Here is a 15,837-nt window from a genome sequence, read left to right on the forward strand (position 1 = left end):
TTCCATCCAGTTTTTCATCCATCCCTCCATCATTCGGACGGATGGAGGCGCCAACCGCGCCTCCATTCGTGAATCTAGCGTGGAAATTTTCACAAGCTCTCTGACGTTCGTGGCGTTCGGTCGTGTTGTGTGCGGTTCAGGTGCGCGCTCTCATCCAAGCAACCCTCACAGTCCTCAGCATCAGCCAACAGCAGAAGCAGGAGCATTAAACAGCAGCAGCAGCAACATCATCCCTTGTCGTCGTTGTCGTCGTTGTCGTCGTCGTGGTTGGTCGTCGGAAAGCAAAAAAACCGGTAGCGAACCCTCTTACAGAAAATCCGAATTGAACGCGGCGGTTAAATAGAGTTTTTTCGTTTCGTTCGCGACCAAAAGACACACCACAGCGGCACCAAGTGATAAGGTTTCTTTTTTTTTATTGTGCAACGAACCCGCGACTGCTATGTGTGTGATTTTGCTGGAACGTTTCGTCGCCATTTCCGGGCCACGGGTATCGCGGTTGGCAGTAGAGTTCGCGAGGTAGGATCGCGCGCACCGCACACGGATCAATCCGCGGCACACCACGCTTCGTGACGTGTCGCTAGAGCGGCGGTTTTACTGCAAAACCCCAAAAAACCCAACACTGCTGGAGAACCTGGAGATGGAACGTCATTTTTTTTTGGTTGCTGCTGAAGTCTCGCCTTTCGCTGACACAATCCACAAGTGGTGAAGTGCTAAAGTGTGTTTGCGTGTGTGTTTTTTTGCGCAAGAAAAAAAACTCCCTAAAGTAAAATCCATTCATTTTCTGTTAGAAATTCCGAGCAAAGTAGTGAAATGCTACAATATTTCGGCTGATTAGGTGAATTTCTAGACAAATTTTGAAACTCAAGTAATAATCCCTCGAGGGCAGAAGGATGGCTATGAAAGGCTCCGGATCTCAGTAACACTCGATTTGAATCGACACACGAGTGACGGCTAGCAGCTCTTAATTTTTTTGGAGTCGACTGTGAACAAGAAAATGAAAGTAGGAAAAACATTACCAAAAGAAAAAAAACTATCGGTTTCGTTTGTGCAAACTCGCGTCTCAACACTTTTGATTGACGGTAGCACCAGCAACACACCTTCCGAGCCTTCTGTGAAACCTGTCCAGCGAAGAAAATGGCTCGGTGTCAACGGAAATAGGTAAGTGCACAGTTCGCAATCGCACGATTTTTTTTCATAAACCAAACGAAACGAAGCCAAATTCAAAGGCATAAGGGAGATCCATCGGCTAAATCAGCATAAAAGTGAACTACAGCAGCAGCAATAGCAAGAAGGAGCTCGACAGTGCTCAAAAAGTGAGAAAAAGAAAAGTGTATGTGCCCGAGCGAGAGAGCGCGCGCGTGTGTGTGTGTTACGATCGTCCAGAAAACCCAATTTTTTGTGCCCTCCGATGATGATGATGATGACGATGATGGTGTCTCGAACATTTCACCTGCCGCAGCCGGCACTACGCCGAGCGCCTTTCCTGTGAAAGTGATCCTGAAAGCCGCCGCCGCCACCGCCGCACTCGGTTTCCTCTTGCTCCTTCTCGGCAGGATCCTCGAGTATAATCCGCGAGCCCGATCTCTATCCAAAGAGAGTGTTTGGTGGTTGGCTGCCACGCTTTCACTTGTTCCTCGCCACCTGCAAGCACCTGCAGCACCGGGAAGGGGCACCATCATGAGATGGGTACAAGAGGGTCTGCTTTGGCTATCGACAAAGTGTCAAAATGGTTCTCCGCCGGGGCCACAGGAAGGAAACACTTGAGGAGTGACATGTGCCATCATCGGACAGGACTCGGACTCGTACGAGGAACTACCAAATGCGGCCCAGCGGTCCATCCATTCCCTTTGTCCATCTCCTGTGGCTGTGCTCCTTGCGCGAGTGTGGTGTGCGAGGGGTCAAGCAAATTGAGATGTTCCTCGGTTAAAGGCCGGCTGGTGTGTCCTTTCATTTCGAGCATCGATATTTGTGCCACGTCACGATAGACCGGTTGGAGAAGGGTATTGCCTTATTTTTTCCGAAGCGGTTTTTCTTAAACACACCACGTGCCATGCGTGTTGGTATATATTTTTTTTATGGAAGTTGAGGGCAACTCGGTCAAGACCCCATCATCTTTGTAATCCAATTACCTACTTGGATGAACATCATCGTAAACTGCCTCTGCACAACTTGACGTCATCGTCGGCTTACCGACAGATGCGAGTCTGTTACCATGACACCCTACACGACGTCGACGACGACGACGACGCCTCCTCGGAGTTGTTAAAATTCGTACGATCGATGCTTGCACCTCCCGCTAAGAAGCGCGATCAAGCGCTAAAGGAAGGGAAGAAGGTCTCCTCAACCGAAATCTTCTCATACAACACCGAACCGAACCTAGGTCCTTGGCCACCTTACACCAGACGACGAGTCGAAGGTTGAAGTTTTTGATTCTTCTCGACAGCAGCTCGTCGTCGTCGATGTAGGAAGGCATTTTATACACTCTTCTCTCTCTGCCTCTGCTTGGCATATGGTTTGAACTTTTGGTGCACGGTGTCGCGACCACAAACACACACACACACACACATGCACACAAGGAATGTGTGGGGTTCCCAAAAAAAATGCCAACAAAAACCGGGAAGGAGAAGGAGGAAGACCCCCGTAAAGGCGTGGGCATAAAGGGTTAGGCGCAAAGGATTTGTGTTTAACTCGTCTGGTCTGGTCTGGTCCGGGCCAAGAAGCCCCGGGAGTGCACGTCGCTGTCGTGGGGTGGGAAGGCAGGAAGAGGAGCTGGAGGAAACCACACTTCTGGATCTCAAGAAGAAGGCAAAGAGCGGTCGAGCAGCGAGATCCAAAAGCGAGGGAACGAAACGAGAATCTAACGTTCAATTCCAAGCACATCTTCATACACTCCACACTCCACACTCCACTCTACTTGCTGCTTCGTTGCGATGCGTACAGCATGGCATCCGGGGGAGGGGTGTGTAGAAAGGGGACAGGGGGGGAGTCAGGCCTAAAGAACCGACCGACCAACCGAGCACCGGTACCACGGCGGCAGGAGAGCATTATTTTTGGGAAGAGGCGAACGAACAACGAACGAAAGACGACGACGAAGGCAAAGATTAGAAAACTCATAAGAACCGCGGCGACGGACGCGCGCGCGAGGGAAGCCATTCGATTCGGTGGCGAGGGGGAGTAAAAGAGGGAGTGCTATGCGCTCGGTCCTTTGGATTCTCTCTCTCTCTCTCTCTCTCTCTCGCTCTCTGTCCATCCCGCGGCCGCCTCGCGTGGTTAGTCTTTTACGTTCTTTGCCTTCGACTTTGGAGTTCTTGGAGTTTTCTTCCCTTCCGTCGCTTCGCTTTCCGCCTTGAAATGGGTTAACCTCCTACTCCTTCTCCTACACCACCCGCCTTGGTTGTGTGATATGCGTCTAGCGTACAGGGCAGCGCAGAGACTTCAGACTTCTTCTGCTGCTTCTCGCGTTCCGACTCGTCTACCTCCCCCAGGAGTTTCAGTCGGCCAGAGGCAAGAAGAGAAGAAGCCGAGTTCTTCTCCGGTCTTGCGGCTATTCCTTCGCACAGGCGTTAGAACCTCAACCCGCTTGGACTGCGCTTTGACTTTGTTTTATGTTTTTTGCTTTATTTAATTCACTTCTTCATGTTGCGGACTCGCCGGACGATGTTAACCAGCAAAAAGCAATGTGTAATGTATTAAATCCACTACTTTGGCTTTGGCCTCGCCACTGCACACTGTCCCCACTGACCATCGATTCGGTCACTTGTGAGTTTTTATTCCGGCCTCGATTCTCGATCTCGAACCATCTCCTTTGTACTCCGGATGTTGCGGATCTGTCCGCAGGAAGTGCGATTTCAAGTAGCACAGAATGGTTGTTTAGCCACACAACGGGAGTGAAAGGAAGGAGCAAAAGGGTCATTTCATAATTCGATTGTCTCTCTCTTCTGCTGCTCCTACACAGTGTTAATATGTAGTGTTGGTCTGGAGAAGCTGGCGTTCACCGGTCTTAAGAAAAGGAAGGGGTCTCGGTGGCCATCAAACTCGTCACGGTCACCACGATCACGAGTCACCTTCTGTTTCTGTTGCTTCATATCAGAATGCCCGCCGCTGGCAGCAGGAGCAGCATGATTGATAGCTGCCGGTCCTTCTCCTCCTCCTTCTGCTCCTCCTCGTACGAGAGGCTGGCGCCCAGAAAGCCAAACCCAACCGAACGGTCCCTCGACCCTCGGCGGAGCGGCTCTCTATTGATAAATTTTCGTTTAGCAATCAATAAACAATTCGTTAACCGATTGTACCAGCGCACATGCGTGTGTGTGCCTGTGTCCCGTACTCGCTTTTCGATTTGACAAATGATCTATTAACTGATCATCCCCTCCGATGCTTCCATGTTGCCGGCGTTCTTGTTCTTCAAGCGGCAAGCGGATAGAGGATAGTGGTGGTGGTGGTGGTAGCCGAAAAGGAAAGGGCCCCCGACGACCACTTTCTAGACATGCGAGAGACAACAGCATCGTCAACAGCATCATCATCTGCCTTCTCCAACCATCATCGGTAATCAACCGCGCACAAACACACAAACGGACCCGCCATCATTTGTCTCTAGTAATCAACGTACAGCAGCATCAACCACCGCCACCAGGCGTTGTGTAGAGGTGGGGGATGAGTTTTTAGTTTCGAAAAAACTTAACTCGCCGCCACCACCGAGGACGACGCTCGCGCGCGCGCGAAATGGCGGCAGTTTTAGGGAGGAATGAATTAAAGTTAATTAGAATTAAATTAAATAATAATAGACACTGCTGCGGCGGACAGCCAGACTCGAACGCGATGCGATGTTGAAGATGTGCTTGGTGCTGGTGATGGTGGTGGTGGTGGTCCCGATCTTCTGCTTCTGTCTCCTCTCCTTAGTCGACGAAACATCGCATCGCATTCGTAGCACAGAAACATATGCTTTTCTTCGGTGCTTTTTTTTCGTGAGTGGCCCCGCCAAAGGGGTTGATGGCCTGCAGGGTGGGTGGGATGTGGGAGACACAATTTATTTGTAATAATCAATTTCCACACGCCACCGGCCCGACGTCACATGGACGGGTTTTGGGTGTGTCGCTTCTTCGCGACCCCAACTACAACTACAAGACACTTAAATCATAAACACACTCAGAGAGAGAGAGAGAGAGAGAGAGAGAGAAAAGAGAGAGAGGGGTGCGCGCACCCGAAGAGACAGACAGGGGGAGGACATAGACGCATCAGGGTGAACCCATTAACCTCTCCCTTCTCTGGGGGGTGATGGCATGGCGCTCGCTTCCTTTGGAGTGTATGTTTGGCTAATTGATGATTATTGAGTTTTATGTTGCCCCGGGTGAGGGGAAGGGGATGCGAAGACAACGATGCGGTGTTGTCTCCCTCACCGCTCTCGTATCGTCGTAGAAATGTCGAATAGATGATTGATCGCGATGGTGAAGATCCGATTCCCCGATTCCCCGATCGTTAATGATCCGCTTCTAATGGGAGTTGGGACCTCGGCGTTGGGCGATGCCAAGGGATGATGATTCCCTGGAATAGAACATGTGACACGGTGCCGTGTGTATGTGTGACATTGAGCAGGTGCAGCAGCTTCGCTCGAGACTCTAACAGAGAGAGAGAGGCGTTTGAAGAGTGGACACATCCCTTCGGTGAAGGGAAGATAAATTAATTAGATAAGCTATGCCAGTCCATTTTCGATTCGAAACAACGGAACCAACCATTCCTTGTGTGTGTCTGCGTGAAAGAGAGAGAGCGACCGAGAGAGAAGGTGACTTTTGGGTCTTCCTGTTCCCACCTCCATCAACCCTTAGTCCGGGGACGGGAGACAGACGGCCGTAGCAACGCGTCACGTCATCATTTTCCTTTGTATGCAAATTAGCAACATTCCTTTGCACACATCACACTCACAGTCACACTACCACACGCCACGCCAGCTAGCCAACGTCAACGTCATTTTTACCCCCTTCCTAGCAGGGAAAGGGTGCGAGGTGGTGGCGCGAGGTCGAAAAACTCGCGAATCCGTCGTCAGTGGCCCCTACACCATGCTCTCTCTCTCTCTCTCTCTGTCTTGTGGCCTGTCACTTGTCTTCGTGTCAGCCATTGAAAGGAATAATGATTTATGTGCGGCGTGCCGTCGTCGTCGTCGTCGTCGTCCGGAGTGCGCGAGGTACAAGAGAAGCCCCCGCGGAAAGGGGTTTCCATCATCATCATCATCATCATCATCATTACATCGACGAGCTCACCTTCTTGGCGTGCCAGTCAACCCCGAGGGGAGGTCATGGTAGGGTCAATTTTGGAAACATATTTTTTGACAGTTCCTCCTGCTCTTCCTCCTCGTTGTCCTCCAAAGGGTCGCATGTAATGACGCGCATGTGTGTGTGTGTCGTGTTTGGTGACGAATCAACTCTTCTCCATCGCGGACTTGGCGTGGGGGGGACGTGGATTCAATTTTGGTCTTCGATCAGTTCGTGATTAGTTGTCGGGGGGCCAGGCTGAGGGAATATAAGGCCCCTCCTCCCCTTAAGACCTCTTCTTTGACCTCCTCTGAAAGAGGAAGAGGAGCACACGAGAGACAGAAGAAACGCCAACGCTCCATCGCTAGCATACTAATCACGTGGCTCTGGAGCTGAGCTGGACGTGGGTTGCGTGAGAGGAACCCCGGGAACGATCGATCGATCGATCGCGGCCGAGCGCACACGCAACGATTATTGATCGCGAATGTTAATGTTAGCACCACGGAGTGTCTCCGTGTGTCCAAAAGAATCCGAACTAGCGGCTGATGAGTTTCATATTTTTTGTCGAAAAAAAAAACGGCGCTCGAAAGCATAAACCGAGAGCGCTTAGAACGAACCTTTGATACGATTCCAAATGCGTAAACTAAAGCGTAAACAAAGTGCTGCAAGTGCAATGAACGATGCGCATCGTAGCTCGCTTCAGACTCCCACTTTCCAAGGGACAGAGAGAGAGAGAGAGTGCGCACGAACCATAAAGCCAGCAGACGCTGCGTCTGTGGGTCCTCTTGGTGCTCGCTCAGTGTTTGTTTTTGCTGTCTAATGCATTTCTCTTCGAAATTGACGTTTGGTTTGGTTCCCTCTCCCCCCCTTTCCACGAGATTGTGTTTATGTTGCTGTCGGTCGTTGCTGCTACAGGCCAGCTATAGAGGCCTATGCATGATGGTTAATGTTATGTTTACCAAAAGCCATTTAAATCCGGGCCTCCAGGTTTGTCCCATCCCTCTGGTAGGCGAGCTGCTCTTGAGGCCCCCCGGTTTGGAGTGATGTTGGCGTTAATGCACGAGACGATCGCTCTCAGGAGGGTGCGTAATGAAGTTGATGTTTGATTTGGCATCTGGTGGCCCCGTTCTGTGGTCCGTTCTTTTCTCCTTCAAATTGATCTTTTCCGATTAATCGTGGTGTAGTTCTCACAACAGACAACAACAACATTGTCCGGCTATCCCCCCCCGCGGGGGCAGAGAATGCTTCCACTTTGTAATGTATCCACGAACACGGACGATTTATCACGATCGCCAAACGCGTTGCATGATGCTCATTTTTCAACACTTTTCAAATTCGTTCGTTCACCACCACCAGCAGCAGTAGCAGCGGCGATGTTGCACAACGTTTTTAATCCCCTTCCTGGGTGCGTTTAGGAGCTTAGCGCGTGCAGCGCGAACGGTGGAAGAAGGAACACACGGATGGGAGAGGATACCAAAAGTATTACCAAGGGTTATGTTTTCATGTTGCGCTCCAGGCACCACCCAGAGACCCAGAGAGAGGGACAATTTGGTGGAATCTCTTGGTCGCCGAAAACGGGAGGAACAGGGATCAGCGGGTAAAAGGAAGCGGAGGGAACCGGCGTTGTGTCCCCTCAGGACAATACACGACGACGACTTCTTCTTCTTCGTCTTCACCGTCGTCCGGGGGTTCGCTAATGCACCTTCACGATTCCCCCATTCGTGCACTGCAGACATTCTCTTCTCTTTCCCTTGTGTGTGTGTGTCTGATTCGACAAACTGCTGAGACACTGCCGGGCCAGGGGCACGATGCATTGTCGAAAAGGGGTTGAAGACACCAGAAGACACCAGAAGACAGACAGAACAGGGCCGAGAAGAGCAGCGGTGGCGACGGCACCGGCAGTTGGAGCCAAAAAATTGAAATAATAACACATTCTTCGTTCGTGCAGAAACGATTGCAGAAAAGAGCTGACTCGTTGACTGCTGCTGCTGCTTGTGCTGCTGCTGCTGGTGCATTGCAAAAGTGCACAGCAACTAGAAAACATATGTTCCCGGTCATGTGGAAGCAGTTTTTGGAGAATAATTGGATTTATTGCTCTTTCCACACACTGGCCATCATCATCACCAAACACACAGACACACACACATGATCATCCCCTCTGTTTTCTTCCTCTTATTCACCTTCCACGGGCCACAAAGTATACGCCAAACCGGCAGCAGCAGCAGCAGCAGCAGCATATCTGGCGGTGGTGTGACCCCTTGGTGGAACCGGGAATAACCGGGAATGAAAGATGGCATATCCATCGTCAGAGCATGAAAGGAGGAGAGGAGACGCATGCGTGGAGCATTCGTGTGTGTGTGTGTGACTGGCTTTTCAATTTATCGCGGGAATGTTTCTGGTTTTCTGTGGGTTTTTTTTTGGTGCGGGGGCATTTTGCTTCGGTCAATTTGCTGCTCTCTTCATTGCTGCTGCTGGCCTGCTGTTCGTTGATAAATGGAGTTCGATTTGTTGTATGTCGGCTGTGGCCGCCGTTCCTCGACTCCTCCACACTGCCACCGGATGGCACGCGGATGGTCATCATCCTTCAACATCCCTTCGAGAACTCTTCGACGGATTCTATGCATCTCATTGCAAAGAGAGAGGTAGAGAGAGAGATTGCATCCTTGTGGCCTTACATCCTGTGTGACTAATCGGTTGCACATTTGTTGCTGACTCTTCCTCTTAAGTGATTCTCCAACTTCAATTGAGACTTCCTGTTGCTGTTTCGCTTCGCTTCGATTTGTTACCATTTTTTAAAAACCTTTTGCTCTCTTCTGTCGTCTTTAACTAACTGGAAACCATTTTGTTGTTCTACTTTCAGATCTCCAGAGCCGGTTACTATCATAATTATAGCCCATGGTAAGTAGCTTCAACCAAATTGTCACTCCAAAGTCCCAAGTTAAGGACCTTCTCACTTAACCACGCCAATGACAATAGTCACGGCACACAATGCAGGAGCACGAGGTGGGTGTGAAAGCGATAGCCACGGCGAGAAGATGTGTCAACGAGGAGCCCTCTCCGTTCCTCTGTTTCCGGGGAAGGGAAGATCGTTATCAGAGCTGGAGGTGCCGCCTCGCAACCCTCCAGAGAAATCCATTTAGTCAATGACATCGACATCATCATCATCGTCATGAGTTGGTGGTGGTGGTGGTCGCGCTGCCTGATTATCAGCGAAGGCGAGTGCGCGAGGTGCGGATGATTGTTGTCTAAGAAGGGAGCTTTGAGGTGGGGACGAGAGGAAGATATGATGATGATTATGGCGTATCGCGCTCGCGAGCTCGCACACACAGCACAGCAAGCTTAAAGCATATTAATGCCACACCCGCACATTCGTCAGCATAATAATAATATGTTGTGTTGGCCGCACGCGGGCGCTGTGTGTTCGTTAGGGTGCGAGGGTGCATGCCTGTGACCGTGGATCGGCGAGCCCTTTATGCTTCATCTGAGCATAATTTTATGTTACCTTCCGGATCACAATCCAGAGTGCAGTTGAAGAGACAGAGCAAGAGAGAGACCAGAAGAGAGAAAGAGAGCGTTCTGACTCACTGTTCATGAAGCAGCAATAACCCCGGATAACATTAAGCGGAAGGTGCTGACTGTGCCCATGTTGTGCAGCCTTTCGGGGTCCTATCGAAACCTTCGATCATCCTTTTTAGGGGGCTCTCCATTACCTCGCTTGTCTCGACCACAAAAACGTTTCGCCATCGCCAACGAACCGAATGCTACCTTTAAACCACGGTACGGCGTACCGCGTGCTTGGAGTGCAACAAGCTGGAGTTCGTTCAGGGCTGTGGCCATGTTACACTCCAATTCGAGGTTCTTCGAGGCCAATCGATCGATGGTGGTTCAACCCCCGGCGAGTCGAGTCGGAGGCGATTCATGTTTGTGGCATTTTGTGTGTGTTATGTTCTTAAATTCATTACCATTCTCTCTCTCTCTCTGGAGGACCTCACCGCACACACGTGCCGACGACGATGACGGAACCTTTGAAAATGGTCCCTTTTGTGTTCCGCGATCGCAATCTGATCTACATTTCGAATGGCGGCGACGGCGGAACCCCGGAGGCACTGTTGTTGTTGTCGGTTGCCGGTTGTTGTAGTCAAAGGCCACACCGGAATGCCGGAATGGCGCAGGGAGTTTTGCTGTCTTCATTTTGCCGTCCAGCAATTCATTCTGCTTTTGACAGATCGCCGATCGTCGATCGTTCCTGTTGCACCTTGCACCCTAGGGAGTGACACACACACACCTGGCCCGGTGGCCGGTCAGTCAGCCCCCGGGGAATGTGGGACAGCTTCAACGGGATCACTTCATTCATTAGCCGAATTCTTGGAAGGACTTGGATCGATCGACTTAATCGAAATTCTCTCGAGTTCTATCATCAAAAGACAGGCAGCAGATGCGATGATCAACAAGCGAAAGCCACTTCCTCCCTTGCAGGGTGGTCTGTGTTTAGTGATTGGGATCGAAACAGTTGCCTCGATCGTCAATTAATCGCGTCCCAAAGTCATTAGAACACCATCGTCGTCGTCATCGACGTCTTTGTCGTCGATTTTCGAGTCGAGCACCTGCGATGTGTGACCCTTTTTCACTAATCAATAAGGAGGAGGGGTCCTTCTCCTTGGAAGGTCGTGAGAACTGTTGTGAATCCTTTCGAATACTACTTCACCCGTTGCCGGGAACCGTGAGAAAATTCGAGAGCACAAGAATGCAGCTTTCCGACCGGGAGTTTGAATTTGAATAAGAAACCCATCACCATGCACCAAGTGGCCAAGGCCAAGGATCTAATCCGTTGCAATGCGCCCGAGACTCTCTGTGTGTGACCGATGCGAGGGTCGTGTAGTTGAAATTATCCGAATTCCATCCACATCGTATCCATCGCATCGCGGAGACATCCAGAGGACTCTGATTCGATTAGAACGTCGACGACAATGCGCACCAGGTAGAAAAAGGGGGAACTAGAGGGTCTCTCTCTCTCACACACACACTCGTACGAATCGGTAATAAGATCTCATTTGCATACGCTGCGTGGCAGCAGCAGCAGCAGAAGCAGCAGCGGTACCGACGTGACGTGGTTCTGGATTGAATAAGAAGCGAATAGGAACCTTCCAGGGAGCGCGCGCGTCCCGGCAAATATTCGGCAAGAAACCGGATTGAAACCTCCCGGGGTGTGTCTATCCTAGACCCACAAGTCGTCCCACAAGGAGTGGAGGGAGTCCAGAGTGCCTTAACCCCGAACACGAATCACTTGCGAAGGAACGGAGCCGGAAGTCTCGTCCAACGGAATGGAACGGAACGGAACGGTCCGGAGTCTCCCATACGGGGTCCTAATTGTGATGCAAATCTCTCTTTTCCTTTCTTTCTCTTTCTCTCTCTCTTTCGATTTTAATTCCGTGAAAAATCCGTTTTAACGGTTGGAAAAAGGAAATCACTCCGAAGGACCAAATCATCATCGGCTCGGATTGGATCCGAACACCATTCTGTCTCTCTTTCGCGCTCTCTCTCTCTCTCTCCTCGGTATCAATATTTATGTATTCGAATGATGCCAGCAAGTCGCTGGCCAAACGCTGGTGGAGGTATTTGTGTATTTCAAATGCCGGTAACTCGGGATTACCGTTCTCTTCATTATCATTGCAGAGAGAGTGGAAGAGAGAGAGAGAGCGTCAAGTGGAGCGTTCGTCTGGTCGTTGCTTCCGTTCTAGCGCTGATATCGCAACGTTGGCGATGGCCACGACATCGCTATTCCTTCCCCCTGCCTAAAACATATCGTGATCAGCATATCCTTCGGTTCGGTTCGTCAGCATTAAAAAAGCCTCTCCGATTGTGCCGCGATAATATGCTCCACCCAATCCCCAAAGGCCCATGGGGGGGATGGGGTGGCTCGCAGGTTACTCGGTGAAATGACATCGCGCTGACCACAACGCTCGCCCCCTTAGGCCACGCAAATGTGGGAGTCAATGGACTGGACCGATCGATGAGAGAGAGAGGGAAAAGGGTGGTGGTCGGTGTGAGGGGTGAAAGAAGGTAATTTATGTATCCGATAGCGCAAAAGCGAAAAGCGAGCCGCGAACGAAGCATAATATCATCGGCGCGCCACAAACCCCCATTGCCACCACCATCGCCCTACAGCTCCTACAACGGAAGACGCCGTTTCCTGGAGTGTGTGCTTGGGTGCGGGAGGTGGGGTGGTGCGGTGGGTGGACAGACCAACCGACAGAGAGGTTTCACGTGTCCAGCGCGTAATCTAGCGGGGAGGGGGGTAGAAAAAACGCGGCTTCCAATGCTGCCAGCAGCAGCATATCTTGCGTGTTGCTGATGTTTGCGGTGAGATATCCATTCCCTCCCCTCGAGGTGGTCAGCATATTTTTTTCGTTGTTGTGTCCCCGGTTCGGGTTTTCTTTTTTGGTGGAGCAACCAACCAACACTCCGGTTTGTGTAACACTTTCAAGCGACAAAACAGTAAAAAAAGAGGAGAGTTCAAGCCCTCATTTTGGGGTTTGAAAAGAAGAGAAAGAATTGACCAGTTCCTTGGAATCCAGGACAGGTAGTTGGTGATCTCGACCAAATTCTCGAATTATTCCGACACCAATGGACCTCCAGAGTATGTGTTTTCATCCCCATGGATCCGTGACCGATCACTAACGGGTAACGATAGGACATTTTTCGGTGGCAGTATCAACGGATTCGCAATCAACGCGCGATCGATCTTCTTCTCCGGATTATAATTTATTCAAATCCCGAGTGCCTCGTCCCCTGGGATCTACTTGGCCGAAATGGCGTGATTTGGCCGTTCACGTCACGGAGAGAAGTGTGTGTTATGTGGTTAAAAGCCGCGACTCTTCTTGAATATAACATTCTAACGTTCGTTCTGTTCTTCGTTTGTTGCATTGCGTTGCGTGTTGTTCAATGATCACAATCGATATCCACCGATCGGAGTGTGGCTCTGGAGCACGTCCAAAACAAAAAAAAAAACACACGCCACGCCACGCCACGCCACGCCACGATGAGTCCCCGTACCGGCGATCGGTGTATCGAGGGTTCTGGAAAATGGATTTCAAATTATTTACGTATCAGTCGGCGGCACACACACGCACTCTCTCGGCTCGTCTTGGCTCTCCTCTACCGACGCGTTAAACACATTAGAAATCGTTTTTGTTCTTGTTCTCGAGACCAGCACCACCGCCACTAGAGGAAGGTTTTGGCTTCCTCGACCTCCCCCCCAAAAAAAAGAAAAACAACTCACAAAAGCATACGATGCCGTGGCGCTCCACACACTCCACACGGTCTTGTCTTCTCTCGTCTCGTGCCTCTGGTGCTGCTGTTGCTGCTGATGATGATGATGACGCCCGCTTCCCACCGGCATAGTGTGGATGATGTTTTTGGTTTCGGAGGAGGGAACGCGACTCATGCTGCGGCCACGGATCCGTGAAGGTTTCGTGATCAGTGTGTACGTTTCGTGGCCGGGCTTTACGTTTTTGGTTCTCTTTCTCTCTTTCTCGCGCGATGCTTTTTGTTTTTCTTCATTTTTGCTAGTCTGGCTGACGGGTCTGGGCCCCGATCTATGCTTCCTACGGATTTTTTCGGGCACTACTCCCCGGGTTAGGAACCGGTTTCCAGTCGCCGCCGCTGCACGGAAGACCGAGACCGTAGGCCGGGAGAACGGGAGAAGCGCGGAGTAGAACAACTCCTTCGACTTCCTTTCCTCCGTTCCGACCACCGTCCCGTGGTTGTCTTGTCTTGCTATTCCACCGTCCGGTCCGCCGGACTGAAGTGAAACGATCTTCTTGTGGCCGATCTCCGGGGCTTCAGCACTCCACGCTCCACGTTGCTACCAAAGCGAAAAAGAAGATCATTATTTTGAAGATGTCTTAGTGTGTCCAGAGTTGTAGCAGCAAAGGCAACAGCAGCAGCAGCATGCTTTTTATCTCTTCTTCTTCCCAACCATCCCACGAGATGTTGTTGCTGCTCGATGCTCGGTGCCGACTGTCGATCGGCGGAAAGAACGAAATTATGAGCCGCGCGCTAGCGAAGAAGCGAAGAAGCGGTTCTTAACGATCGACCTCCATCACAGAAAGAGAGAGGGAGGAGAGTGTAGGAAGGAAGGAAGGAGACGATCTGCTCTCCGCGTCGATGGACGGTCGAGCGGATGGATGGACGAAGATAATTTCAACTTCAAGCGAGTGAGTGAACGAGAAAGAAACAAAGGAGAGAGAGAGACAGTCTCTATTAGATTGCCAAGCCATGATGGCCACGTTTCTCTGCTGGTCCGGGATAGGGTCTGGTGGTTGGTTGGATTCGCGTAAACTGCTCCTCATGCTCGTAGTTGTTGTTGTTGGCCGCGCGCGCGCATTCAAAGATTTCGCGCAACGACAACATCCACCAACAGTTGAAATCAGTTGTTCAGGCCTTGTGTGTGTGTCCATGTGTGGCGCCAGTGGCCGGCCTTTGCATCATTGCTTCTCAAAGAAGCGTGCAACGCGCTCTAAGCTGGCACCGTGCCCGGATCGGATCGCTCGGATGAGTCACACACTTTGCAGTTCCCCCCTTCTTCATGAGATCGTAGATCGTGTTCGAAATCACGAAAACGTGTCTCCGTTCCTAGTGTCGTAAAGCTGTACATTGCAATATAGTTGGCACCGTGGCAAGGCAGTCCTTACTAGCAGTCGGTGTGTGTGGTACTTGTTGTGATTTATGTAAGGATTATCGCAACCGCCAACGAGGTGGTCTTCATTTGCTTCGGAATCTTTAATTGTAAGGGAGGAATGCTCTAAAAATGTAGATCGCGAACAGCAATAGAAACGGTTCTCTCTTTCTATTAAATATTACATTTAGTACATTTAGTACATGTTTAGTACATTTAGTACACAATGTACTAAATTCGAAAATGATATCATTTAATACCAAAAAAATGTATTCTTAATTTTTCTTTCTTCCTCTTTCTTCCAGATGGTTTCACACTCATCGCTTCTCAACCACTTTTCCCGTCCCCCCTGAGGTAAGCTGTGACCGCTGATAAAACATAACTCAACTACCGAACGTGCAATTTGTTCGCGTGCAAAAGGCGCATCACGGGCGCTGAGTCGAGGCGTGATCGCGGCCAAAAATATGCTAAAATGAAGCGAGGACGACACACGACGACGACAACGCTGCTGCTGACCCATAATTATGCGCTGCTCGAGAGCATTCCGATCCCCCTCCTTTTTTGCCACTTGTTTGTTGTTTGTGTGGCTCCGTTCTGCTTTGATTCTGGTTCGCCACAAGGCAGTGTGTACGACTCGTGGTCTTTACCAAACCATCGTCGTCGTCGCGGACATGGCGATGTGTTCTACATGATGTCATCGAGAGGCCTCTGGTGCTGGTGCTGGTCGACGGTCGGCAAATTTGATCCACACCGGTGATGGTGGTGGCAGGAAAGTCGAAACCGCGACATCGTCAACCACCGGGGGCAGAGACACGGAGCCAACGGATATATCAAGGAGTATTCACGCACACGGACGCACGCACGCACGTTGACGTGGAGGTTTGAAAAGGTCACATCTCATGTTGTGCGCCGCATGTT

The 15,837-nt window shown here is 50.7% G+C and overlaps 1 long non-coding RNA gene across 1 annotated transcript; it reads left to right on the plus strand.

The window, feature by feature from the left end:
- Positions 1-1,041: 1,041 nt before the first annotated feature.
- On the plus strand, positions 1,042-15,244 carry LOC125957243 (uncharacterized). Its single transcript, XR_007469220.1, has 3 exons — positions 1,042-1,158; positions 9,103-9,140; positions 15,225-15,244. It is a non-coding gene; the product is annotated as an uncharacterized LOC125957243 (long non-coding RNA).
- The last annotated feature ends 593 nt before the right edge of the window (positions 15,245-15,837 follow it).

The sequence above is a fragment of the Anopheles darlingi genome, chromosome 3, assembly GCF_943734745.1.
Source record: "Anopheles darlingi chromosome 3, idAnoDarlMG_H_01, whole genome shotgun sequence".
NCBI classification, from domain to species: domain Eukaryota; kingdom Metazoa; phylum Arthropoda; class Insecta; order Diptera; family Culicidae; genus Anopheles; species Anopheles darlingi.